Source organism: Taeniopygia guttata, chromosome 7 (genome assembly GCF_048771995.1).
Source record: "Taeniopygia guttata chromosome 7, bTaeGut7.mat, whole genome shotgun sequence".
Taxonomy (NCBI): Eukaryota; Metazoa; Chordata; class Aves; order Passeriformes; family Estrildidae; genus Taeniopygia; species Taeniopygia guttata.
In genome coordinates, this window is record NC_133032.1 from 10,399,612 (window position 1) to 10,424,900 (window position 25,289).

At 43.4% G+C, this 25,289-nt stretch overlaps 1 long non-coding RNA gene across 1 annotated transcript; it reads left to right on the top strand.

Annotated features, from left to right (window-relative positions):
• Positions 1–6,141: 6,141 nt before the first annotated feature.
• On the top strand, positions 6,142–7,947 carry LOC140684524 (uncharacterized). Its single transcript, XR_012056898.1, has 2 exons — positions 6,142–6,432; positions 6,621–7,947. It is a non-coding gene; the product is annotated as an uncharacterized lncRNA (long non-coding RNA).
• Positions 7,948–25,289: the final 17,342 nt, after the last annotated feature.

Genomic DNA, 25,289 nt, shown 5'->3' on the forward strand with positions numbered 1-25,289 from the left:
CCTTTCAAGACCTGCTACTCTTATTCTTCTTCACAGCTCTGCTGTTCCCCAGATGGGTAGGAGCAAGGTGTTTGCAGTGCTGCATCCTTACCTCATCTTCCAGAAGGCTTTACTACTCTGGACCCAGTGCAAAGCAAATCCTTCTTCATATTCTGACTCTTTGGCATCTCAGAGAGGATTACAGCTTTTGGCCATATCACAAGGGATAATGCCAGCCGAGAGAAAGGTGGGTGCCTGACCAGAGAGTGCCACAAGCCAGGAGACACCTAAAGAGAAGATGGAAACTATGATTTGGCCTCAGAATAGATCTCTGGAGATCATGTGAAGCCCAAGGGTAGCAGGTTCATACTGTCTGCAGAATGTAGAACATACAGCTGTCAGCTGTAGAACAGCTTGGTAGAGTAGGATGCTGTCATCCACTTTGAAGTCAGGAGTCCAGGCAAACTATGGTGAGAAGTACCAGCCCAGGAATAAAGAAATGAATCGGTTTGTAACCCTGATTATCTATCCAAATTATTGAATAACAATGCAAAATAAAGAAGGACGCAAATAAATACCCTTTTTTACATGGCCAGTTCTACTAGAAAATGCTGGTATAGGGATGTTCCACTTCCCACCAACTCCCATATCCCCTTGCATCCAAATTCAACTGGGTAACATTTCCTTAGACAAAAATTTCTGGACAGCTAATCCTGGCATAGTCTCTCCAGTGTGAAAAAAAGAGGAGGTGTAGAGGAAGGGTCCTGCAACAGCCTAGAGAAGAACACATTAATATGGCAGATGACAGGAGGACCCCAGCTTGAGCTTGTTGAGTTTAATGAAATAAAAGCTGAAAAGGGTAGGATTGGCTGCCACAGATACATCAGGGGACAAATACTGGGGAGGAAATAGAGCTATTTAACTCAAGTACAATGTTGGCACAAGAACAGCTGGGTACAGGCTGCCCATGAATGCATTTAGACAATGGGAATAGACAGAAAAGAGCAATACAAAAGTGAAAAAAAAAAAAAACAGCAAAGAAAAAGCAAGTAATTTTCAGATTATAGAGTAATAGAAATGGCACTGAGGAAGGCCTCTGGAAAGCTGCTCATTTTGGGTTTTTTAACCTTTGGTAATATGACAATAGCTCCTAAAACAGAAAAGCCAGAGATCGTTTTATCAGTGTGGCCACAACACTTTTAATTCACAGCTTACTAAAGCAAAGACTGTCCCTGGCGTGTTCCTCTTAATATTATCCCAATTTTGGCTGTATTTTTGCAAATGAGAACACAAAATATTACAATTAATTATTTGCAGTAATTTCACAGCCCTTCAATCTGACAGTGCTTAATTGGGCGAGAAATATTGCTCTACTGCAAACCTCTGCCCAAATCTGCCCCAAAGCCCTGCCATGAGCAGCTAAAGCATCCCTCACTCTCGATACACTTAATGAGAGTTTGTGGAGATGTGGTTGTTGCTGACAGTAGGACTCAGACTTTGTGATTTCTTCTAGCACCAGGCAAGGAGGGAGGCTTGAAGGAATGTGAGGAAAGTGCAGCCTCCACCTCCTCTCAACCCCAGGCAACAGAAGGAGTGCTAAGCTTGCCCCTGGCTCCCAGTCCCAGCTCTGCTGCTCTGTATCCCCATGCTGCTACCTTAGGACTGTGGCAACAGCCAGTTTTCCCATGCTGCTGAGAAGCCTCGAGCCCTTGCTGGGATCTATGTGACCTTCCTTATGCCTCTTTCCTCCTTCCATCTGCTTGTCTTATTATCTGTTTAGCAGTCATCCTCTTCCGAAGCTGGGAAAAAGCAGTGGGTAAAAGGAGGGCCCAATAACAACCAAGTTCTTCATCCACTTGGAGACTAGAGGTGCTACTTTCTACAAATAAATATCAGTAGGAGCTTATTTTGGCTTCGCCTGTGCCTCTGCACAGGAACCTGTGTCACCAGCAGCTCTCCAGACTGGGGTGAGATAAAGTGTCAAATCCTGCTATTTCAAATACCCATGTATGCATTCTTTCCACAGGCTGTGAAAATACCCCCAAAAAGCTCTTTTGGGGCTTAGAGCATTACTGTTCCAGTCTACACTGTCATTTAGTTCCCTGGGTATTAGAGAGATCAGGAGGGGAGAATGCCAGATCTGGCTTTATTTTGGCCATGCAAATGTATTACTGAGTAGTGAAAAGTCAGGGAAAAGCATAAATCTTGCTGCTGCACTCCAGTGCTCTGGGAGTTTTTCAAGTCCCTCTGGAATCCAGAGGCAGTTTTCAGTTTGTAAGTCTAAATGTACTTTACTGACAGGGCCAAATCCAGCCTTAACACAAGGCCATGGAAGTCAGGGGAATTTCATCAGGAATGTGTCAGGAATTGCACCGCTGCTTTAGGGGCTATATTTTAGGGGAGTTGCTGAGCCAGTCTGCCTTTACAAAATGTCAGGAGTAATAAAGCACAAGCCTTGTACCAGTGTATTTTCACTCCTCACCCTGAGATTATCAGATCACCACAGGCACCAAATCACTCTTGCAAGACAACAGTAAAAATGCTTTGCTCTGCTCTGCTCTACCACGTTGTGCCTCAAAACTCCTGCAGATGTTCCTGTAACTTTAACACTTTCACCTCCTAATTGGCAAAGTGGCATTTTCTCCATTTCCGTGAACAGGGCAAAGAACTGAGCTATACACAGTCCCGATGGTGCACCCCCAGAATCTTCTCACTTCTGCACAGTGTGAGGGTACAAATATCCCACAGAAAATGGAGCTGCATTGCTGGCAGACAGGTAGCAGCTGTCCTCACTGCTGTCCTCTTCCTGTGATGAGCTGCTGCCTCTGCAGAGGTTGGGACCCTGGAGAACTGCAGCAGAGACAACAAATACTATTCAAGGCTCCTGCAAAGTTGTTGCATCTCAGACATCCCAACTATTTTAAATTTTAAACACAGCTTTGGAAGGCATGTCACTCCTGCAACATTCTTCCCATTGCACTCATGTGCACAGGCTTGGCTTTCCAAACAACAGCTCTGCTGAGGAGCTTGCTTTGTTATTAATAAGATGGCTGTGTTTATGTAGTTTAAGTGATGTTAAAATTAAAGTGAAGTTATGATTCAGCTGACTTCAAGTTTTCTCAGCACCCTTCCTTTGCACACACAGTTTGCCCTGCACTTGTTTGCCTTGGCAGGGCCCAGGCTTTATAGTAACAATTTCATCTTCCATTTATAGGCATCTGCACGCCATGTTATTCTTATAAAGAAGAACCCTTCTCAGAGCTGAGCAAGGGGGACATGTAAAGCCATGCATGTGAAGGCAAAAAACTTTTTGAGATCTCAGCTTCTTCGCATAAGGAATAGCTTTGTCTCTGCCCTTTGGTAAAAATTAATATGAAGGGGAAAAAAGTCCCACCTCTGACTCTGGATCTTGAAAAAGAAAGAAAAACAGTCACAAACTTGCAGTGTATTAAATTCAGTGTACACTGTTGGGCAAACTTCCAGGGCAAATGTAGGAAAGCTGTAAACTGGTGGAGTTAAATATATCAGGTGAGCTGTTTTCTGTATGGAGAGAGGAATTAGTTTTTTTCTCAGATATTTAGACTTCAAGTGACTACTGTACCGCAACTATTTCTTCTAAAAGGCTGGGCTGGATTCCCACCCAGGCTTGGCTTGTGTTCCCACACAGACTTCCTAGTACCTGAGCACTGTGCAGCCCATGGAGGATTGTCTCATTCTTGTTCATCATTAGCCAGACCTTCCTGCAACTCTATCCTTTGAATCAGTGCTCATGCTGGAGCTTCTGGATGATTTGATTTTTTAATTTAATTAATTTTAAACAATTAAAATTAAAGGGGTCTCATAAGCAGGGATTTGACATTTTGAAAACCAAGACTCCAGGGGGATCTTTCAGTTTTGCCTTACATATCCACAGTAAAGAAAAGAAACATGAAGGAGAACCTGGCTGCAACAAAGGCAAGGGGAATGGCAGACGTAGCATGACCTGATGAGACCAGCCTGACACTCATGAAAATGAGATTTGTCCTCCCTTGGTGCTACTGAGTTCCCTCTGAGGGAAGTACTTTTGCTTCAGCTAAAACCTGGTTGCCTTTGCGCTGCAAGCATCCGTCGTTTTTGGCAAGCAGCCTTCCTCACCAGCCTGTCCCTTACCCACAGGGCCCAAACCACTGCCAGATCCTTGGCTTAGTTGAGATGGGGCTCCTGACTCCCTAGCATGGCTTTGCTGAGAGTTCCTTGACTCCAGGAGCTCCTAAGCAAGTCCTGCTGAGGCAGGACCGCTCTTGCAGGCCTGCACTGGGCGATGCTCAGCAAGGCTCAGCATGGGCAGTTTTCACTGTGACAGTCAATCAGGGTGGCCATCACCTGACTGTTGCAGCAGAACCTCCAGTTCTGGACTCCAAGCTCATCCAACAGTCCATTTGACTAGCTGAAACTGCAGATCCTCAGCAAAATGAGTGTAAGCTTATTATTTCTCTTTTCACCCAAGAACATGGGCCAGGGCTGCTTCTCTCAACTCCTGCGGTGGACACTGATGCCACAACAGAAAAATGGGAGAAATTACCAGATTTTGTAGCCATGGGGAGGCAGAGAAAATGTAATATTTTGGGTGTAACTGGATAGGGTCCGGATGTGCAGGCAGAGCTCATTGTAGAGTGCTCCTTCTTTTCCCTATCCTCTCCTGGTGGCGTGTCCCACCTTGGTGTGCCTTTCTAGATGGTGCCATTTGACTCCTGTGCCTGTATGTGCATCTGTAGTGTGAATCCTTGTTTGTGTCACATCCCTGTCCCAAGTCTGCTTCCCATTTGCCAGGAATCAGATTCCTTGCTGTTTCTGGGGGACTTTCCCTGAGCTGCTCAGCCATGACCAGAGCCTGAGGCGCATTGGATGGCAGCTTGTGAGTCTCACACTGCAACAACTGACCACAAACTGAAAACCTCCCAGTGGAAGGCTGCTCTTTGGGAGTGTGTAATGCTCCTTTCCCCAAATTACTGGTTACTCAGTCACTTGTGCATAAACAGGAACTTTGTCCTCTGCTCCTTTCCAAGTGCTGGAAGGCGAGCAGCTGGCATGCAATCCTATCATCTTTGAAACAGCATCATCCCTCAAAACATCAGAAGTTTATGGATGGTGTCCTGGCTTTCCAGTAACCAGATTCACTTGCACTTTCACTGATGTTACAGTCCATGGAGTCAAACCATCCACATTTTGCAGAAAATGGCAAGCTGGGGCTACAAGTCTCCTTTGCTCACCCCCATCAGATGACCCTCCTAGTTCCAACTATAAGCTCTGTGAGGCAGAGGCAGTAAGAATTTTGCAGTGATGAAGTCACATTGAGCCTGTTTTAATTAGAAATATTTATTTTCCTTACAGACTTTGTCTCCTCCTTACTGCTGAGGGACTGGCTGTTTATGTCACTGTTTCAGGGACCTTCAGCAGAAAGTGCCCACCCCAGGGGTATTTGGGCCTTTCTGAGCAACCCTCAAGTGCTGTGAAAGTGGTTAAATAAATTTTACCTCCTGTTTCTATGGGTCTGGAATAGAAATACTCCCAGTGTCCTATTCATTTTGTCTCAGAAAGGGGCATGGGGGCAGTAGGTAGATGTGTTTATAATTCCTCATCCAGGTGCAGCTAGTGGGAAGATGCCCTTTTACCCTCCTGTGCTCTCTCTGCCTTCTTTCTTCCTCTTCAACCAGTGCTTTCCATCTCAACGTTTCCCCTGCTTCCATCATCTCTCACCTCGTCTGCCCTCACCCTCTCCTTTAAATATTCTGCTTCTCTCTTCTTCAACCCCCAATGCCTTTCTGCCTTCTAGCTTTGCCTCTGGTGAGCTCTCTGGGTGTGCCAAGCCACTGTCTCCTTGTTCAGCAGCAGCCTGTGCAGTTGCTCTGGCTTTCTTGGCTCTCTTGGCTTTCATTTCTTTTGGCATTCCCCTGAACACCCAGAGGTGGCAAACCTCAGAAAGACCCTCCAGCAGAGAGGTTTCTGACCCACTCTTCCCTCAGAGGGAGAAGTTCAGTTTCTCTTAGGGAAGTTCAGGGATGCTTTGTCAGCAGAGGGGATGGGAAGACCCAGGGCACTGCCCGGGGAAATCATTAACTCCCCATCTGAACTGAGCAAGGTGCTGTGAAGAAAGTGTGTGAACACAATGCTTTCCATGAAATACCTTGCAGGGGATCATAGGACTTGTAGGGGGAAGAAAAATGGACTAAAAAGGAGAGACAAACTCAGAGATGAACATTCAGGAGAGGGATGAATAAACTCAATCAAAGAGGGGGAGTCCTGATGAGACCTGTCATGGAAAGGTTTGGGAATCCAAATGCACAGAAAAGAAGCTCTGCAGCTCTGGTTACAATAAATCTGTGGTGAATGGCAGTGAAGAGTTTGAGGGGACAGAAGAACAGATGGGCAGGACCCTTTCATCTCTAAATTGTGACAGGCTGCTCTATTTAGAAGGTATTAATAGCAAGCAAACAAAAGGATGGCTTTTTTGATTGCTTGTTCATTCGGGTTTTTTTTGGATTTGAATTTTTTTGTGTGTTTGTGTGTGTGTGTTGTTTTGGTTAGGAGCTCAGTTTGGTGTGAATTAAATATTTGACTTGTCCTGCAAATTAGAAAAAAGGACTGCTCTTTTCCTTTGACAGTTGGACCCAAGGCATCAGAGGTGGATTTTGATTTTAAAAGCTGGACAGTGAGTCTGTGGGAGACCGGGTAACTGAACAACATGAAGCTCAGAAACCCTCAACAGCCTCACAGGCCTCTGTGACTGGGAAAGACCTCTTTCCAACTGGTGTTTTGTTGTGAAAAAGTGGTAAGAAGTCAACTTGGTTTCAGGTCACTGCCAGGAAAAGAGAGACACAAAGTAGAGGCAATTCAGAGGAAGAATGACCAAAATGATGAGAAGTGGCTGAGCTAGCTTGGTTTTTGAACTGCAATTGAGAAAGTGAAGCCTGCCTGGCTTGGCCAAGTGACAGTGAAGAGCTCAGAGTGACAATCAAGTTGCCACAGCTTCGTGAAGAGCTGGTAAGTTGTTTGAGGCAGTGGCAAAGTCTTGATAAACCTCCAGATTGCTGAAGGGCATAAATACCAAGGCTACAGAGAAAATGGTTTTTATCCCTGGATCAGGTCCTGGCTCAGGCTATGGCTCTGTTTTGACTTTATTACTGCAGATGGCCATCCTGAAAATGAGCTCACTGCACGCCTGTAGCTGTAACAGAGGCTGAGCTTTACCTCACCACCACTGGAGCCACAGGAAATATGAGAGCCCTTGTTCAGTGTCATTTCCTCTTCTCCGGATTCTGAGCTGTAATCAATGTGTGCTGGCATTGCCTGTGAGCTAGAAGCTTGAATGCAAATCCTTGAAGGGAACAGCAAAAAGCTTTTTTTTCCCAGAATGCTATAGCAGCCCTGGGATTGGATGTTGAGCAGTGAATGGATGGTCTTGGTACCCCACACGACAGAGAAACAGGCTTACTCAGGTTGAATAGGTTTTTCTTCCTGATGTACCCTAGGAGATCAGCTGAGGGGCTAGGCAAAATCTTTCTGAATAAAAGCATCCAATTCAATGCCAGCTCTCCGTGAGTGATGCTGGTGTCACCTCGTAAGTGAGCCTTGGAGTTAAAATTGTCTTGATAAACTTGGAACAGATTGCTCTACATTAAACTTTTGTTTCCGGATGTGTGGAGACTCAGGCAGATGTCACACTGTTCATTATGCTTAAAATACATTTTCAAGATCTCCTTCCAAATCACAAGGCCAAGAAATGTCAAAAGCAATCACACAAAACTTCCAACATAATCACCTGACTCTAGGAAATGGGGCTCTAGACCTCAGCTGATAACAAAAGGATTTGTAAATAGCAAATGGTTTGTTTTACAGCTGACCTAAATAACAGGGAAGATAATAGTTTCTGTTCTGCAGAGAATATTTTATTCCACCAACCTGAAATTAAACAAGCCATTTTGATTTGGAGTTTGTTTGCTTGTGTTTTTGTTAAAAATGCTAATTAACAAAAGGACAGGGAAATTTCAAAATTAAAGAAATCATTTGGGAATACAAAGCCAAAGTCATATGGGAGCACATTTTATACATATTTTGTTCCCACAATGTAAAAACAGAATCTTAGGATGGGGACAGCTTGGTGAAGGGGCGGAGGGCTGGTGGGGCATGGTATTTTTTCCTCTGCTTCTCAAGATGGACTTAATTACTTCAGTGATTTCTACTCTTGACTGTCTTGCAAATTCCTTTCTGCAGGCTCATTGCATGATATTCCTAAAGGGAAGTCTAGATCCTTTTTGTTAAAATGTGACTGAGCTGGGAAAGATGACGCACATTATCTGTCACTACCTCGTCTCCCCCTCAGAACTTACAGGACTGTCTTTTCTCTCACTGGAAGATCTGACCTTTGTAAACAAGATGGTGATGCACTACAGGAGAAGTAGGCTGATCTTAAAATATTTGGATTTCTATAGTGTCTGGTCTAATGAGCTGAGCTAGTTGAAGCCATGGGACAGAGAGCAGTGTCACCATATTCAGCTGTCTTGCAAGTAGCCTGCAGCCAACCTTCCCGGGGGAGAGAAATCAGAAAACAGCCACCACCACCACCAAGAGAAAAATAAGTGTCCTGTCTTGCATGAGTGAAATTTATGGGAATAATAGAATGATGCTGCTCCACAGATGGTAGGTCAATAAAGTGAACCTTACCCAGACTCAAATCTTTGGTATTTTAATGTATTTCCTGATTCTGTGAGTTACAGCTGCCCTGTTGCACATATATCCACATAGCCCTTAATGCTGTAGAGGACAGATGGAGTAGCATTTATCTCCTCATTCCCAATGTCCCCTTTATCTTTGTTTTAAAGGCTTGATTCAGCTTTGAGAAATCTGCTTTGCTGCAAATCAAAGTAAAAGCATGCCCTGAAAAAGGAAGACATTTGTATTTATTTTAGTTAATTGCTTGTTTGCATAATTACTCATTCCAAAATCCAACTTACAATAAAATCTTCCCTTTCATCAATACAACCATTGTTACAACCTCCAGCATGTCTGCCCCAGCAATAATTTGCTGGAGCTGGGAAGGCTGCTTGGTAAAGGTGAGCTTTACAGACTAGCTCTGACCCACAGAAACCAGGTCAGAGAGCTCCCCAGTCAGCTCAAGACCCACTTGTCTTCAAGTCCTTCACCATAATTCACTGTAATAAAGAAAGAGTAAGGGGATGACGAGGAGGATTTGAGGTTGGCGAGTGTAAAGCAAGGATGACTTTAGATTTAAGCATCTGTTTTTTGACTTTGCTATCTCTACTGTACATGTATGGGAATGTGTGTCCCTACATATTAAAAACAAACCAAATCAGAACACTGTTTGAATGCAGAACAGTGAATTGAAAGATGTTCTTTATGTTCTTTCTTTCTCTGTGTGTGTGGCTTTTTTGGTTTGTTTGTGATTTGTGTTTGTTGTTCTTGTTTGGGTTGGTTTCTTTTTTTGGGGGTGTTTTTGTTTGGGCTTTTTTGTTGGTTTTGTTGGGTCAGTTGTTTTTTGGTTGGTTTTTTTGTTTTGTTTTGTTTTGTTTTTTGGGGGGTGAATTTTGTGTGGTTTTTTGGGTGTGTGGGGTGGGTTTTTTCTTTTGTTTGGTGTTTTTTGTTTGGTTATTGTTGTTGGCTTTTCTTTTGGGTTTTTTTTTTTTTTGTTTTGTTTTTTTTTTTTTTTTGTTTTGTTTTTTTTGGTAAATATGCCCAAACAGGGGAAGAACATTGTAAAAACCTGCTTGGACCTGTGGGGCTTTGGGAGCCCTTGGCAGCACATACAGTGCACCACAGTCCTTCAAGACAGAGATTTTTCCCCAGTACTGAAGAAACACATAGAATCTGTTTTGAATGTCCAGTCCAAGTCAATGATGAAATGGCGTGTCCTGTTAGGCAAAGATGACAGCAGAGGGCAGGGAGTGCAGCCTGCAAAATTAAAATTAAAGCAAACAAAAGGTTTTCCAAACTTCTTTGAACATCCCATTGGCCTTTCACCCATTCCCAGCTATGAGGTGTGACCCTGCCTGTATTGGCAGGGTCTGCCAAAGGATCAGGTTCTGACCGTATTTATTTTGGCTGTGGCTTTTGCAAACCCAGGAGCAGAGCTGGAAGCCTTCCCTCACCCCAAGTGCCCTTTGGGATACACCCTTCCTGGGCCAAGCTGAGCCAGACTGGCAGGAGACAGCATTTATGGATTTACATCTGAGACCTAGGGACAACCCAAGCTCTGCTTGTTTTCTAAACATGGACAGACGGTGTCTTAGAAAGCCAACAAGGTTCCCAAACTTGATGAGATGAAGGCTGGTGCAAGCAAGACAAGGTCAGGTCACTGGATCTGGCCTTCAGATGAGGAGTTGGATCATACTGAGGGATCTGAGATTTTACACTGGTGATAGCTGTAGCTGCTCTCATTTTGTGATCTGTTCTGTTTTGCCCTGGGGCCTGTGCCTTTCCTTGCTGGCAGTATGCAACACCCTGGTGGCCTCCCACTTCCCTTCTGTCAAAGACACCTGTCTGAGAGGAAAGCTGTATGGGATGACAGAATAGTTTGCTTTATGATGAGTTCCAGTGTGCCTGACTGGGAACTGGATATGGCAAATGCATTGTCCAAGCAGAAAAGGAAAGGACACTGTCTAGGTGTCTGGTTGGATGTCTCTCCGGATGTGCCTGGAATTTTACAGGATAAGCCCAGTGCTTGTCTCCTAAGTAGGAGAAATGGCTGATATCTCCTAGGGAGTTTCTGCCCCCATGTTTCCCAACATCTCTTCCAAATGTGTGGGTATCCCAAGGAGGACCCAGCGCATGCAGCAATGTGGGAGGGGGAGAAGGGAGAGGAAAAGAAGCCCTGTGTCCTTGTAAGCGTAACAGTTTAGTCTTTGCTCTCAGGGACACAAGCTGGCAGCTGGCTTTGTAGTAACCCACATGACAACAGGAATAACATCAGGCATAATTAGACAAAATGATGGTATAAGTTCAACTCTTTCCCCCCAAAGCACCCAGCCCCCTCAACCCATTTTGAAACAATGCACCTTTTGTGTACTCCAAGTAGCTTTTAAAAACACAATTGATTTCTTTCTTCCCCATCACAGAAAAGAGTTTGCTGCTAGGATAACAAAAGTTGAAACGTCTCAGGCAGGATGGAGACTGATGCAGGGAGGGGAAAAGATACTTCATCCCTTCCAGCTTCTTCTGATGTCCTCTTCCAGACCCCCCTTACCTACCACCACCCACCAGATAATCACTGTTCTTTGTTACTACTACTTTAAATGCTCTCCTTTTCCACCCCTGCAACCCAAAACAGTATCCCCTATTGTTTTGGTGTTAGAAGTATACATGATGTAGTTCTGATTCTGCCTTCTCTGAGGCCTTGTCAGGTTATGGATGATTGGTCATGCTTCATCCACTCAATGAAGCCCGTCAAAGAATAGTACAACATTTTCCTCTCTGTCTCCTTCCCCTAAGTGTGACTTGGCTGGGAGGACTACTGTGCTGGATTTGAATGGAAATTATCTAAGTGTGTGGCTCCAGCTCCCGCTGCTAGCTTCCCTCTCTTTAAAAAATGAGACTGAAATGTAATCAGATTTACTTTAATGAAAGGGGGACTGAGAAAATGCATCCCATGAAAAAGAACTTTGTGGGCAACCCAGGTCCCACAGCATAAACAAAATCAAGTCACTCTATATTAGTGTAGAGAAAGCCTCAACATAGGAGAAACCCTGTTTATACCCCCTCCTTATCACAGCTTTCCAGCCAGCCCATTAAACTGCTTTGTACCCACTCCTGTGCCACCTCCCCATGTAGATGCTTGTGTACATGACTTCTGGGGAACAGAGTTGGATGTGTAAAATGGACCAGACTCTGAATGCTTTGATTTCAGTTTTAGATGGTTTTGAGTCCTTTGCTGAAATATGAGTCAGTTTAAAACTACTAAGCTAGGAACTGTGGGGGTTTTATTGGTTTGGCTATCTGGTTTTTGAGCATCTTTAAGGCATTTAGACATGAAGTGTGATGCCAACCACTGCAGCATTATTAACATTTTAAGTGTTTGAAGACTTAATGTGACTGTGTAATTCTATATCTATATATGTGGGTGCATGTAATGTCGATAAGTGAAATTGGTTTATAGCTCTAACTAGTTATATTCTTTTTAAGGTCCCAGTGAGATACCCAGGCAATCAATTTTGAAGACTTGCAGTGCAGTCATGCAAATAAAACTTGGGAATAGTGAAGTCTGACAAAGCAGTCCTGAGAATTATGGACATAAAATTTCTTCCAGAAATGATCCAATAGCTGTACATGAACAAAAAAGAGAATCAGAAATTATATCCTCAGAATGGTTCTTTTTTCAGTGCTCCTAATTTTGGTATATCCATCCATGTTCTTTCCTAGAGCAAGACAGTTATTACTTGTGCAAAAAATACCTGCCCTGGCAAACTTTAATCCCAAACTAATGCATATGAATTTTAATACTGATTCAGATTTGAATATTATTTTTATAATATTCTACTCTAAGCAGAGTTTTTGAAAAGCTGTATTCTTCCTTTTGCTCATGTAGGATTTGATTTTGCCACCCTAAAATTTCTGGCAAGTTTCAGGCTAACAAGTGATTGTTCCAGACCTTTTAATGGTGTGGCAACAGGAGATTGTTCATAAACTCTTTTCCAAACATAACTACTAGGTTAACTGTTGACCAGATAGTATCCAGAAAGTATATTTTATTGACTGTGAATTCATTAATAGTTAACTGGTGTGCAGACATTGAAACAATGTGCTGATTCTTCATATTGAATCCTATCTCAGACAAATACAATAAGATGCCACGGTCTGTTGCTTTCTCAGCTCAACGTTGCTGAGTGTTGATGTCAGGGAAAAGTCTTTCTCAGTTAACTACATTCCTTGAGCACTCTGTGGAACTGAGGGAGCTACAGAAAACTTAGAGGTTTCATTTAGATACACAAGCTGAACCTGCAAAACAGCATGACACAAAAACCCCAACCAAACAAAAACCCCCAAACAAACAGAAAAACAATCAAACAAAACAAAAACAAAAACAAAACAAACCAAAAAACAAACAAAAAAAAAAAAAAAAGAAAGCAAAAGGAAAAAAGATGATTGGGCTCCAGAGCTAAAAAATGTCAGAGGGGTGCCCAGGGCAGCAACATGCACCTTGAGGAAAGACATGCAGACAAAAGATCAAAACTTCCTGCTCTAGCACAAAGCAAGGGTTTCCTGCTACAAAATGTTACCTCTGCCAGAAAGGTTCCTTGGCTGCCTTTTAGATGGTTACCTGTTTATATGTTTCGTTTTCTCTTTATATTATTAGTTTTTGCTCCTGCAACCTGGAGCTCTTAATTTTTTACTTTCTTTATTTTTTAGCTTTCTTTCCCAGAAGTGTGGGAAGCAACTTGTAAGCTTTATTGCCTTGCAAGGCAGAGAGAGAATGAATTCGGGTCTCTGAAAATTCAGGTCTCTGAAAATTCAGGTCTCTGAAGAGATTTGGAAATGCTTGATGTTGGATGTGACTGCTACTCATAAAAGAGTTTGGCTTCTAAATGCTGGTGTACCCAGAAACACAGGAAAAAATGTTTGTTTTAGAGTCCTATTGAACTCCAGGAGGATAAACACTCTATATCTGTTGAAGGCCATGATCATTGCCATAAGATTAACTAGGAAGGAAAAACACATGGCAGCCAGCCAGGAAACAAAACTATCAGGAGGTAAACAGGCATAATAAACCAGGGACTCCAGAAAGCTGCATTATTAACAGAATAAAATGTATGACCCCATCTGAAGGCCCTCTTTCCTAGAAGGAAGTATCTAAATCGAAAAAAAAAAAAAATTAGGGTCAAGAAATAGTATTAAGGCCATGGATAAAGCCAAGAAATGGGGCCAGCCCTCGTTGTGGTGGTACATTGAGGATGGTGCTTTTGAAAGACCAGAGAGTGCATTTCTGCTCATGCCAACCCCTAAGGAGAGACATATTGACCATACCTGTCCTTCTCTGGAAAAACTAATTGTTGGGGTCTTAGTTTAGCTTTGTTAGATTGTTTTGTTTTGGGGTTTGTGGGTTTTGTTGTGGTTGTTGTTGTTTTGGTTTGTTTTTTCTTCTGGCAAAGGATATATGATAGTGAGGACAGTAGGATTTTCCATCATTGCTTCTGAGATTGTCCATGTTGGTCTTGCTCTGTTTCTGTTCCAATCATACCCCACTGGTCAGACTCTTTGGCAGAAATGGTATCTACTTTTTTTTGATAGATTTTTATCCTAGTGTTTATCAAATTGATTTATATACGCACGTACCTGTTGGCACCCCCAATGTTTGCAACTGAAAATACTTTACTCCATTTTCTTGTGCAGTGTATAATTAACTCTTATCCATTTTGAGCCTGCCATCTGCAAACAGCCAGGAAGTGTTTCCAGTTCATGGAGTTCTGTTTTACCTCCTCAGTCGTGTTCATAGAGTTGCACTTAATCATGCAAGGGTTTTTTTGTGTAACCTTGAAAATGAAACAGGAGTACAAAAGACAGGGACAAAACACTTTTTGCCTACCAAAAAGTAAATTTCTTCTTTGTTTTAATGCAGTTGCTCTTTCTCCAAAAGATCAAGTGCACTTGAGAGACTGAGTCTCTCGAATTTTCACTAGCAAAAAAGGAAGGATTTGCAAAAATTCTGTGTCTTGATGAAGCTGTTTTGCTCTTCCAGACAAGTCTGTCTCTGGCTTATTTGCAGAGCAGTTAGTCTTGTATTCCTCTTTACTCTTCTTTGTGACAGTGATAGGCAGATCAGTAGACCCATGTACTGTACCAGTAGACCTTCTTCAGCACACTGGGGTGGCTGTGTTGTACTGAGAGGCTGTGGTCTAATTCTGTGAATGTTCATATGGTGTGGGACTGGCTATTACATTTACAATCCAATAGTTGGATTGTAGATGTAATTATGAACAATTGCACCTCATGTTTGCTGCATTATTGAAAATAATAACCTGGATCAATCACACCATATAGCTGACATAAAATTATTAAAAAGACATATTAACTAAGTCACTGTGCTTTTCAGATTTTCTGATTATGTGAGAAAAGCAAAGCATTTTTCTTTATCTACAGTTATAAAATCATCATTATGGTATCCATATCCTGGTGTAATACTGTGGGTTGGAACAAACTATGCCTTCTACATCTTTGACTTTAAATATCAGATGCTTAGGGCTGTTTGAAATGTTCGGTTAGTTGTTTTTTTTTTTTTTCTTTTAGTACTTACTTTGATATTTCCTGGCCATATTGAGACCTAAGTGCAATATGGATGATGTTTTATGATGCAAGACTATGTGACTGTTTTATATATTCGCATTCTATGTATAAAGGCCAACCAGTGTGACTAACATATTTTAATCTGTTTGTGTCACTCAAGGTTTTGCACATCTAGTTCTCGAAATCAGACCGCTGGCACAGCCTTGGGAGCAGCTGCATCTCTATAATGCATTGTTCTGCCTACCTAGCTCCAGATCAGCAGTCTGAATTCCTTTTTGCTGTGGGGTCTGCCCAAACATCCTTTTGAACATGACACATCCTGATGCTGGAAGACCTTCCCAGGAAAGTTTCAGCAGGGAGGAAATGGGAGAATATAACATCTCATAAACTCCCTATGACTCCAGAGCAAGGCCCAAAGGCTATCATTACTGAGATGCATATTGTTAACGTCAGTTCCAAAAGAGGATCTCAATTTATTGTGTGTTGGGAGTTTCTAGAGTCAGCTCCATCCTGCTATGTGGTATAACAATGTGTCAGTTGCACAATAGGAGCAGCCTCACAGTATTCATATGTCACTTCAACAAGAGAGCAAAAAAAAAAACTCTTGTAGTTACAGGGTGGTTTGGTTTTTCTGACATTTAATTCTTACATGGCAAGCATCAGTGCTTTAATGGGTGAGATTTTTGGACTGAAAACAAAATCATTAATAGAAAACAGTTACGAGTCTGTACTTCCTATCCTTGACAAACTTCCCTATTTTTTTCCCCTTTTATTGTCATGTCATGTCAGAGCTGATTATAAGAGACAGGCTTTATAGCATTACATGGGTGGGCTTTGGACTATTGAGCTTCTGTTCTGGAGATCACAGACCTCAGTTTCACTGTCTTTGCTCTCTCCCTAACAAAGTGAAAACACTCAAGTGACATCCCAGAGGTAAATTTTTTAGCCTTGAGTCTACATTCATGAATTCAGGGACAGAAGGAAAAAGTAGTATTTCACAGTCACAGACCAATCACAAAGCAATTTCTATTGTGATGGAAAACTTAGTAGCAAATGTGACTCTTGCCTCTCAATTACCCAGTATATCATAGTGGCTGATCTCTAAAGATAGGGTAGGTCGTGTCCAGGCACCATCTGATACAGAACAAGACCACCCACAGAGGATACCCAGCAGGCAGGTCTGCCAGGCTGCTGGTGTCCTGCTGCAGAGATACTGAAAGCAGAAATGGTGAAAAACAGGCAGTGCCATTGAGCAGCACAACAGGAAATGCTCACAGATGAAAAGACAGAGGCTGGAAGATAGGAATGAGACAAGATGTCTCATTCCTGTGTCTATGTCCCACTAAATTTTTAGTTTCAGAGGTGCCTGGAAGCACTATGTAAAGTGAAATCAAACCACATCAATGTAACCCGTGGCATGAGCAGACAGGACAGTTAAGTCCTACTGCTAACACCCTTAGTACCTTTCAGACTGTGTGTTTCTCACCCTTGCTCTCCTACCTTCTACATGGAGCAAGAGGTACCATTACAGGAGGTCAGTGTTGTATTTGGACCCTGACTGCCTTCTCTGCCATGTATTGTGGCATAGAAACAGGCTTGAAACAACTGCATGATGGACAAGTCTGCTTTCTGGGAAGAGCCTGATGTAAAATTTGATTCGCAATGAACAGAGCTGGATGCATTTTGTTCCTTGTTTTTGTTGCATTCTTAAAATGTGATGTCAGAGACCATCTTGTTCACATAGATATGTTCTGGTTTGTCCAGGCCTGGGAGGATTTATTAGAACAAGGGAAGTAAATGGTTAAGATTTGTCTTAGAGTAGCAGTTCAACCTTACTCTGTAAAACTGCCTTGTAAATCTCTGGAAATCATTAGCTGTTAATCCATTGCTCAGCTGATTATTGTGAATAGTATACAGGCCTTTAATTGTCATTATCCAGGAAAGGCCATCTTTTGTTCCTGAGAGAATGTCTCTCAAGTTCATCTAACAACATGTGTTAGGAGCAGGGTGGTATAGATTGAAACAGACTAGAAAGATAGGAGCAAACTAGTGATTTACCTTCTCCATAAATTGGAACCACTGCTGGGGGATGCAGGATGCCAGAAGGGGAAGGTGGAACTGATTACTCAAAATCAAGTAAAAATCTAAATTTCTACCCCTGTTCAGGCCTTCCCCACACCAAACAGGAGATACATGAGCAGATCTCATCCTCTCTACTTCACAGGAACTGCCAATAGAAATTCCTTAGCTCTGTGAGGAATATAGTCTGAGGCCTTGTGAATCATGAGGTCACCTGAAATAGAACAATCTTGCCACACATTTCCAAATCCTCCTGGTCACAAGGAGTGAACTTAATAAAACACTTGTTTAACTAACAGCGACTGAGGTGTCATGAGCAAGTGAATTCCCCATCACTTCCTCTTGTCACCTGTGATCTATCAACTTCGGGAGGTTCAGAAGTTCGTTCATAACTACAGAAGAGCAGGACTGTGGACCCAGGCACATGTGGTGCCTCTGAGCCCTTTCTCTGCATCCTTGGCCAGTGGGGCTTCATATTCAGACAAAGGCCTCCGAGGAGTGACAAGGCAAGGATGTGGCCCAGGTTAGTGCCACACCGAGCCACTTGCCTTGGCACAGATCTGAAAGCTGTTGCTCTGGGTTATCTGGGGGTCTTCTCTGGTGAGGCAGGAAAGGGCTGTGCTGGCTGGGCGAGGCATTGTGCCCACTGCAACTCATTCAATCTACATTTTGTCCAGAAGTGACACTATGGCCCATGCTCTTCCAGACAATTGCAACAGGAAAGCCCTGCCCATCATCTCTCACTCTATTTCTCCTTCCTTTCTTTTCCCTGGATTGGGCACCACTGCCCGAGAGCAGTAGGAACGTGCTCATGGGGATATCCTGTCAGGACAGCTCATGTTATGCCTCAAGGTCACAGGAAGACATCAGCCACTTCACAAAACTTTTGCACCACTGGTGGAGTCCCTGAGGGTCAGGCAGGGTCAGAGCACAGGTGGGGCTCCTATTCCATTCCTGTTCAAACACCCAGAGGGTGACTCTTGGTTTTCAGTTTTGGAATTTTGGCTGCTCCGTCCCTGTGTGTTTAAGTATGTGTTGTGTGTGTAGGGAGGGAGTAATACTGATGTTTTTCAGAACCACGCATTTTCTTGCCTTGTTTTTTCCCCTTTTCATAGCATTATTACTCCATTAATATTCCTGAAAGCCAAGCTCTAGTCCAATGGGTTCTCATGATTAAAGGCTAAATGCTGCAGAGGAGATGACAGTCCTCACATGTGCCAATGAGTCAGTGAATTCCTCTGTGAAGCCTAAGTCCATCCAGATGTTGACCTCAGCTCTGATGCTATGTTCTTTCCTTATTTTCCTCTAGCATTGCTGGGTCTATTTAAGATGGGTATGACGTGACCATCAATGAGGAAAGACAGGCTCTCTAAGAGGGTAAAAAGCTTTCCTTCTTTCTACAATAGGATTGTGAAGCTCTTTCCACTGCCGTAATCCTTGGCTGTTGCCTTAAAAATGCTTGTGTTACAAATATTATTGCTCATTTGGTATTATTTGCATTACGCAGGCCTAAATGCCTAAAGGCAATAAAAATATCTTTCTATGGGTCTAATTTGGATTTTCAGGCTTTTTCTACAAATAGCTACATGGGACTACACTGGTAAGCAGTGAGCACAGAAAAGCAAAGACCTATCTGCATGTGGCTGCTAGAAATGTTCTGCTTTTACAGTCTGAAACAAGTATTTTCATTAAATACAAAGACAGAGAACAGTATTCGGCCTACCTAGATTTCCCCAGCAATTTTGCTGTTTCTTTACTTTGTAATCAATTTCTTAGAAACTGGACTCTGAATTGCACTTTTGAGCAGTTGTTGGTCTAGATATTTCCTTGCTGTGGATCAGGGCAGCTCCATCAGCTTCCCCTGCAGGCTGTGTTGCAGTGCACTGCTCCTGAATGTTGGTTGTGGAGGACCAGAGGCAGGCACAGAGCACTGACTGCTGCACAGGTTTTAGCGGGGCTCCAACAGAGGAAATGAAAGTAGTGCCAAATGAATCATGTTCTAGGCTTTTCCTTTGCCTTTCCCACCCCTCTGCGTGACACAAGCTGCTCTCTCATGATGCACATCAGCAGAAGTGGATATTTTTTTCTAGGATTTTACTTTAAACACATTTTTGGAGTCAGATCTTTAGAAACATTTACTTTGCCAAGTCCCCTCCCAGATCTGGGACATTTTCTTAAGTGGTACTTTGCTTTTCTTTTGTGGGATTCAGCCTGGAGATGCAGGGACTATAGATGGGGATTTCCTAATCTCAGCCTGTCCAGTTACGTCCAGCAAAATGGAAATTTCAGGAAGTTCCTCTCCAGCTGTCATAACATACCCTCACTGTACTGACCTGCCACAGTGTTGTTTCCTGTTGGGATATAACTGATCAGCTGATGAGGGGGGCTTTAGAATGGGAGAAGAATGAGCAGAGCAGTGCACCTCTGGCACTGTTTAAGTCTGGATACCCTTATTCCTTTGGTACTGGGATTGGCCTGGTTTTGGTTAGGGCACCAGGCCCTTAGTTACAGATGCTTCACACCTGGTTGCCATACACACATGAATCCTAGGCCTTCTGCTCAGCTCCTGACCCCTTTTCCAGGTTTCAGTGGCTTTCACTCTGTGTTCCAAGACTTTGCATTTCTGTGGTTGCACCAGGCATTGCTTCCCTGAGCTGCAGCATCAGAGGCACAGCCTCTTCTGCATGTGCAGCTTTCTGGTCTTGGAGGTAGCTTTGGCCCCTTCCCCAGATTTCCCCAAATACTGCCCTTTGAGTAGATGTGGGGTAGGAAAAGTGCCAAGGGTGGTGACAGCTGCAAAATGGCAATTCCGACCAGATGCAAAACCAGGATTAAACTCTCTGGAGCGTCTGTGCCAAGCTCCTTCCACCTGATTGTGCTGAATATGCCTGAAGGCAACTGTCAATAAGCTGGAGTACCAGTGACTTGATGTCTATGATACAGTTAACACAATCTGGCATGTCCCTGTTTAGTTTCCTCTATAAAACTCTTATTTCTACTCTCTACTTCTCTCTCCCCCATGCTCTTTCTTTTTGTTTATTTGTTTCATGATCTCTGCTAAAATTGCATTGATTTACTTGTAAAAACTCATGCCATGATCAGAACAGCCATATCTGAATTTATGGGCCAATTTTCAAACAGAGTAATTTCCTGCTATTTTCCTGCCTCCTGAGTCAGAACAGTATATTTCTGCATACTGCCAGGCATGGACAATTCTTACTTAGAGATGAAGCCATTCCAAACCAGAGCCAGCATGCCTTTCAAAGGCCAAGTCTTTCAGCTCTTATTCAGGATTTTTATTGTAATGATCCAGACACGTGTTTTCTCACGGCCTGTACATTGCAGCTCTCATGGCATTTCAGAGATGCAGAAAGAGTGATGGAGGTTACTTTGCAGTGCTTTTCAGAGGTGGTGTTGGGATAAGTTTGAGTTATTTGTTTATGAGATTAATTTATACAGTGCTGCTGCAGAGCTGGTAACAATTTTCATTATGTGCTAGCTGGCTGCAGAGCATCTTCAAAAGGGATCTGCTCTATCTCATGGCAGAAAGCAGCACAGGTATGAAAGGAACTCCAAATCCTTAAAAAGGCAGCACACAAACAGACTTTGTCCTCCTTCTCAACAACCCACCTTGACAGAACTGGTTTGATAATCAGCAACTTCTGTGCATTAAGCCAGCCCCATCTGGCCTAGTGACTCAGGGATGTAAGGCAGGAGGGAGGGCTTCTTCCAGTCAACAATTTGACTGCTTATTTTCAGTCTCAGAGACCCACATCACATCTGGAATTTTCCCAGTCATGGGTTTTGGTTTTGGATTCATATTGTGAGAGCATAGGGAGGGTTATTTTACCATCCAGATTTTCCAGTAGTGGACTGTGGCATTCAAAATTAAAATAAAACAAACAAACAAACAAAATTGTCATCCTTCCTGCAAAGCGTCATCTGTTCTTAGGGGTACAAGGAACCACAAAAACCACCACCAACAAAAAACCGTCATCATTTACTTCACAGAATTCCCAAGGAACAGGCAAAGCATCAGCCTGAGGTTCTAGGTGAGTATGAAGTAAATGTAGTCTTGAAGACATATATGTTAAGATGCTGAGCTCCTCATTCAGTGAAAGCCCTGAAGTCCTCCCAAACAGTAAGGCCCAATTCCTCATTAGAAGAAAACACATTAAGGGACACTCACAATTTAATATGTTCAGTGCTGACCCAGATGAAGCTGTGGTACTCTGTGTAATCCCTGATGAAAGGCAAAGCAAAGAGCTACCTGGAGGACCACCAAGGCACTGGATATGAGACATCCTCTCAAACAAAGTTCAGTTAAGGGAATGCTCCAGATCCATGTCAGATGATAAGAGGGAAGGAATTAGCTTGCTCAAGAGGTCCATCTAAAGGAAGGGATGGGGAAGAAACTCAGCCTGTCTATACTCTTTCCTCAATTAGAGCAAGAAGTGGCTCTCCCACCATCTTTTATTTTACTTAGGGTGTTAAGTGAAGGCTTCCAGGTGTTTCTGTATCTCTTTCCTTGCTGTTTCCTTTCCAGGAGTGGTGATCTGCAGCTCTCTGGGAAGACTTAGCACCCTATTGGTCATCAGCCCCTGACAACAGGCTGGCTGTGGGCCTTTGGATTTTCCCACTGACCTCATTTTTCAAGGTTGCGTTTTTCACCTCTGATGGTTTCAGGTTTGGTCTTAAAATAACTCTACCTTGCAGTGATTCACCCACATATAAAGGTTGGGTTTCCTGGCCTCTTCTGAGCCTGGGTATGTTTTGGTTGCTCCTCACTGATCAGTACTAAGTTTGCCCCCAGGAGGGCCTCTTGACCATGCTCTGATAATTTTCTTTGTGCTCTAGTCATATTGAAATGTATTTCACACCCAATATCTGTCAACAAAGGGAGAGAGCTGAGGATATCATGACAAGCTTTGACTTGGAAAGGTTTAGTATTAGGTGCTTATGTATTTTCCAAAAACAGGTACAACTCTGCATTGCCATGGTGACATAGCCCTCCTAAGCAATGGAAATAGGGGACTTACTGGCCAGAGAAGGAAAGTATGGAGCCAGGAGCCTGGGAGATGACACATACCTTGTTCATGAGTTTGGAAGCCCACTTAGTCCAGGGAGAGAAAGCATAATTCAGAAATTGCTACTGACATCCAAGCGTAGGATTTAGATTCACCAAAAAAAGAAAAAAAAGTAAAAAAGAAAAAAAGAAAAGAAAGAGTTTTAATCAATACAACAAACAAATCTGCATCTGTTTTTTTTTCTGTGTGGTTATTTCCCATCTATATTCTGGTTTCTAAGCAAGAAAAGAAGACCTGCTTATTTTTTACCAGCTATATATGTACAGGACAAGATTAAGATTCAATACTCAGTGAATTTTAAACCAGAGCCCCCCACCAAAAAAAAAAAAAAAAAAAGAAAAAAAAAAAAAAAAAGAAAAAATTCACCTCCCTTGGAGGCAGACTAGAGGATGAGCCTATTTTATTTTTTCTTACATCCTGACATTGACTGGCTTCAAACACCTTGTACAGTATTGCATTTACAGGATGTAATGTTACCACATATCCTGAATTTAGGTTTTGGTTGGAAACAAAGGCTCTCTGTCATTCTGTTGGGGAATTCACCAGTATTCCTGCCAGCTCATCATCTTCCTAATGTTGCCAAGTAGTAAGTGATTAATTGCCATGAGACAGACGAGGAAAAAAACCACAAGATACAACAGAAAAAGAAACAATTTGGAAATGAACTTATACAAGATATATTTGCTCGCACTTTGATATTTGAATCCTTTTTGTTCACGTCATCAGGCTTTTGACAAAATTTCTGATGTTTGTGTGCAGAGACTATCTGGTAAGAGTGAGGAGTTCAGGAACTGAGGATTTAAGGAAAACAGCAGCCATCACAGGACTTGACAACCTGCATGTCCTTTAAAACAGAAATGCCTAAACTATGAGTCACAGTTGGTGTCTAAAGACAACTCACCTGATTCATGTTTTCAGCTGAGATTGACTTAGGAAGGTATGAAAAATCATAGGAACTGATATCAGCTAGTGGTCCCAAATCACTTGTTGATACCAAGCTGGGAGCTGTATATGGGACTAAAGGGATCATTAACATGACTTTTGCATCACACATCCTTTCCTCCCATGATACAGGCTGAGTACATTGTCAGACTAAAGCTAAGAAAAGCTACAGGGAATGTGCATGGGCAGGACGGTTTGCTTGGCCCTGCGTAATTCTATGTTAGCTCCTTCTTAAAAATATTCCTCAGAAGCAGATTTATCTGCCAAGTTTTAGCATGGCATGAAATATGTACAGCCACATAACCCTCCACCTCAATCCAAAAATGGAGAGGGACTAAGAAAAGACCAACTCAGGTTTAGCTATCGCAACACAGAGGTCCTGAACATCAGTCAGCCAGGGGCAGACTGTGATTTTTACCATAAAGTTTCAGCTGCAGAGATCCCTCCTGTGCTGAGAACTGGGAAAGAAGTATGTGGGAAGAGAAAAGAAGGGAGAACAGCTAATGTGGAGGGCAAAGGGGGTGACAGCATGGGAACAGAAGGATGCTGGAGAAGGATGGAGAGAACTGAAGCCTTTCAACCCCTCACCAGCAGTGGCACCTGTCCCAATCTTGGACTCACTTGTGTTTCAGTGGCTTGTCTTTCTGCCATGGCTTTGGGAAAAAGAGCCTGTTTACAGGAAACTAGCTTGCTGTGCTTCCCACAGCTTTGCTGGGCTGGGGTGGAGGCAGAAGCTGGCTCTTTTTGCTGCTGAGAAAGCTCCAGCTTCTAAGGGTGTGTGAATGCTGCAACTCACTTCTTCCCAACCCTACCTCCTTCCCTCGGCACTGACACTTCCCCACCCTAGCCTCAGCCACATGGGTGTTTGCAGGGTTTGTGGTTCCCAAAAAAAAAGGGCTGAAGGATCCCTGGAAGCTGCTGGGCCCATGTTGTGGCTCAATCCATGGGGACAGACCCCTGCCTGGTATTACCATCCCTTGCATCCTTAGGCTTCGCTGAAGACATTTAATGAACAGATTTCCTGTAATAGATGGCAGCAGTGTCAAGAAAAATAAGATGTTGCACCACATCTTGGCAGGAGTGTCTCAGAAGGACAATTCAGGCAGCTGTCTGTCCTCTCCCAGCCCTCTGCCTCTGTTCCCATGCACACTTGCTTATGGGTCATGCTGAGGGCTGAAGAAAAAGCTGTGCACTGTCTTCTTTAGTAGCAGGCACAGAGGTTATCATTCCAGCCTTGAAAACCAAAGCAGCAAACAGGGAAAGGGGGAGGTGACATATTTTGGTAGAAATGAGTATTTAAAATACATCATATTTGTTCTATTGGCCCCTTCCCTACCTCCCTCGCAGCTTGTAAAACTCCTGCTGTCTCCCTTCCTTTTCAGGCAAATGCTTGGCTTGTTTCTCCCAGCACACTGCATTCCCGTCACCCTGTCCCTGCGGCTACTAACCCACCTCCTAGAGCTTAAAGAGGAGCTTGTGGGCCAGCTTCTGTCCCAGTGCTCACTGTGGCTGTTCTCGACTTGTACACAGCAGTGTTGGATGGAGCTGCTGCTGCTGAGGAGCAGAGGGTGCCAAACCACATGAATCTGGAGCTTGGCAAAGTCCGGCTGCTGTCAGCCGGAGAGGCAGGAACGCCGGGGGCAGCAGCCCCAGCGCAGTGGGCTCGTCACCGGCGAGGAGGGCTGGTGCTGGAAAAAGGGAGATGTCCCAGTTAGTCATGGCCCTCCCGCTGGTGGCTGGGAGGCACTCCCGGAGCATCTGCTGCTCGGCAAGGCACAGACAGGGCCAGCAGGGCCAAGGCTGGTCCCTGAAGAGCGAAGGGCCACTGCTCCAATCCAGCTATGCATTCTCCACTCCCCACAAGCCATGGGGCTGCTGCCAAGAGTCAGCAGTCACAAGCCTAATGCTGTCCTGATACTTATTCAGGGCACGTTT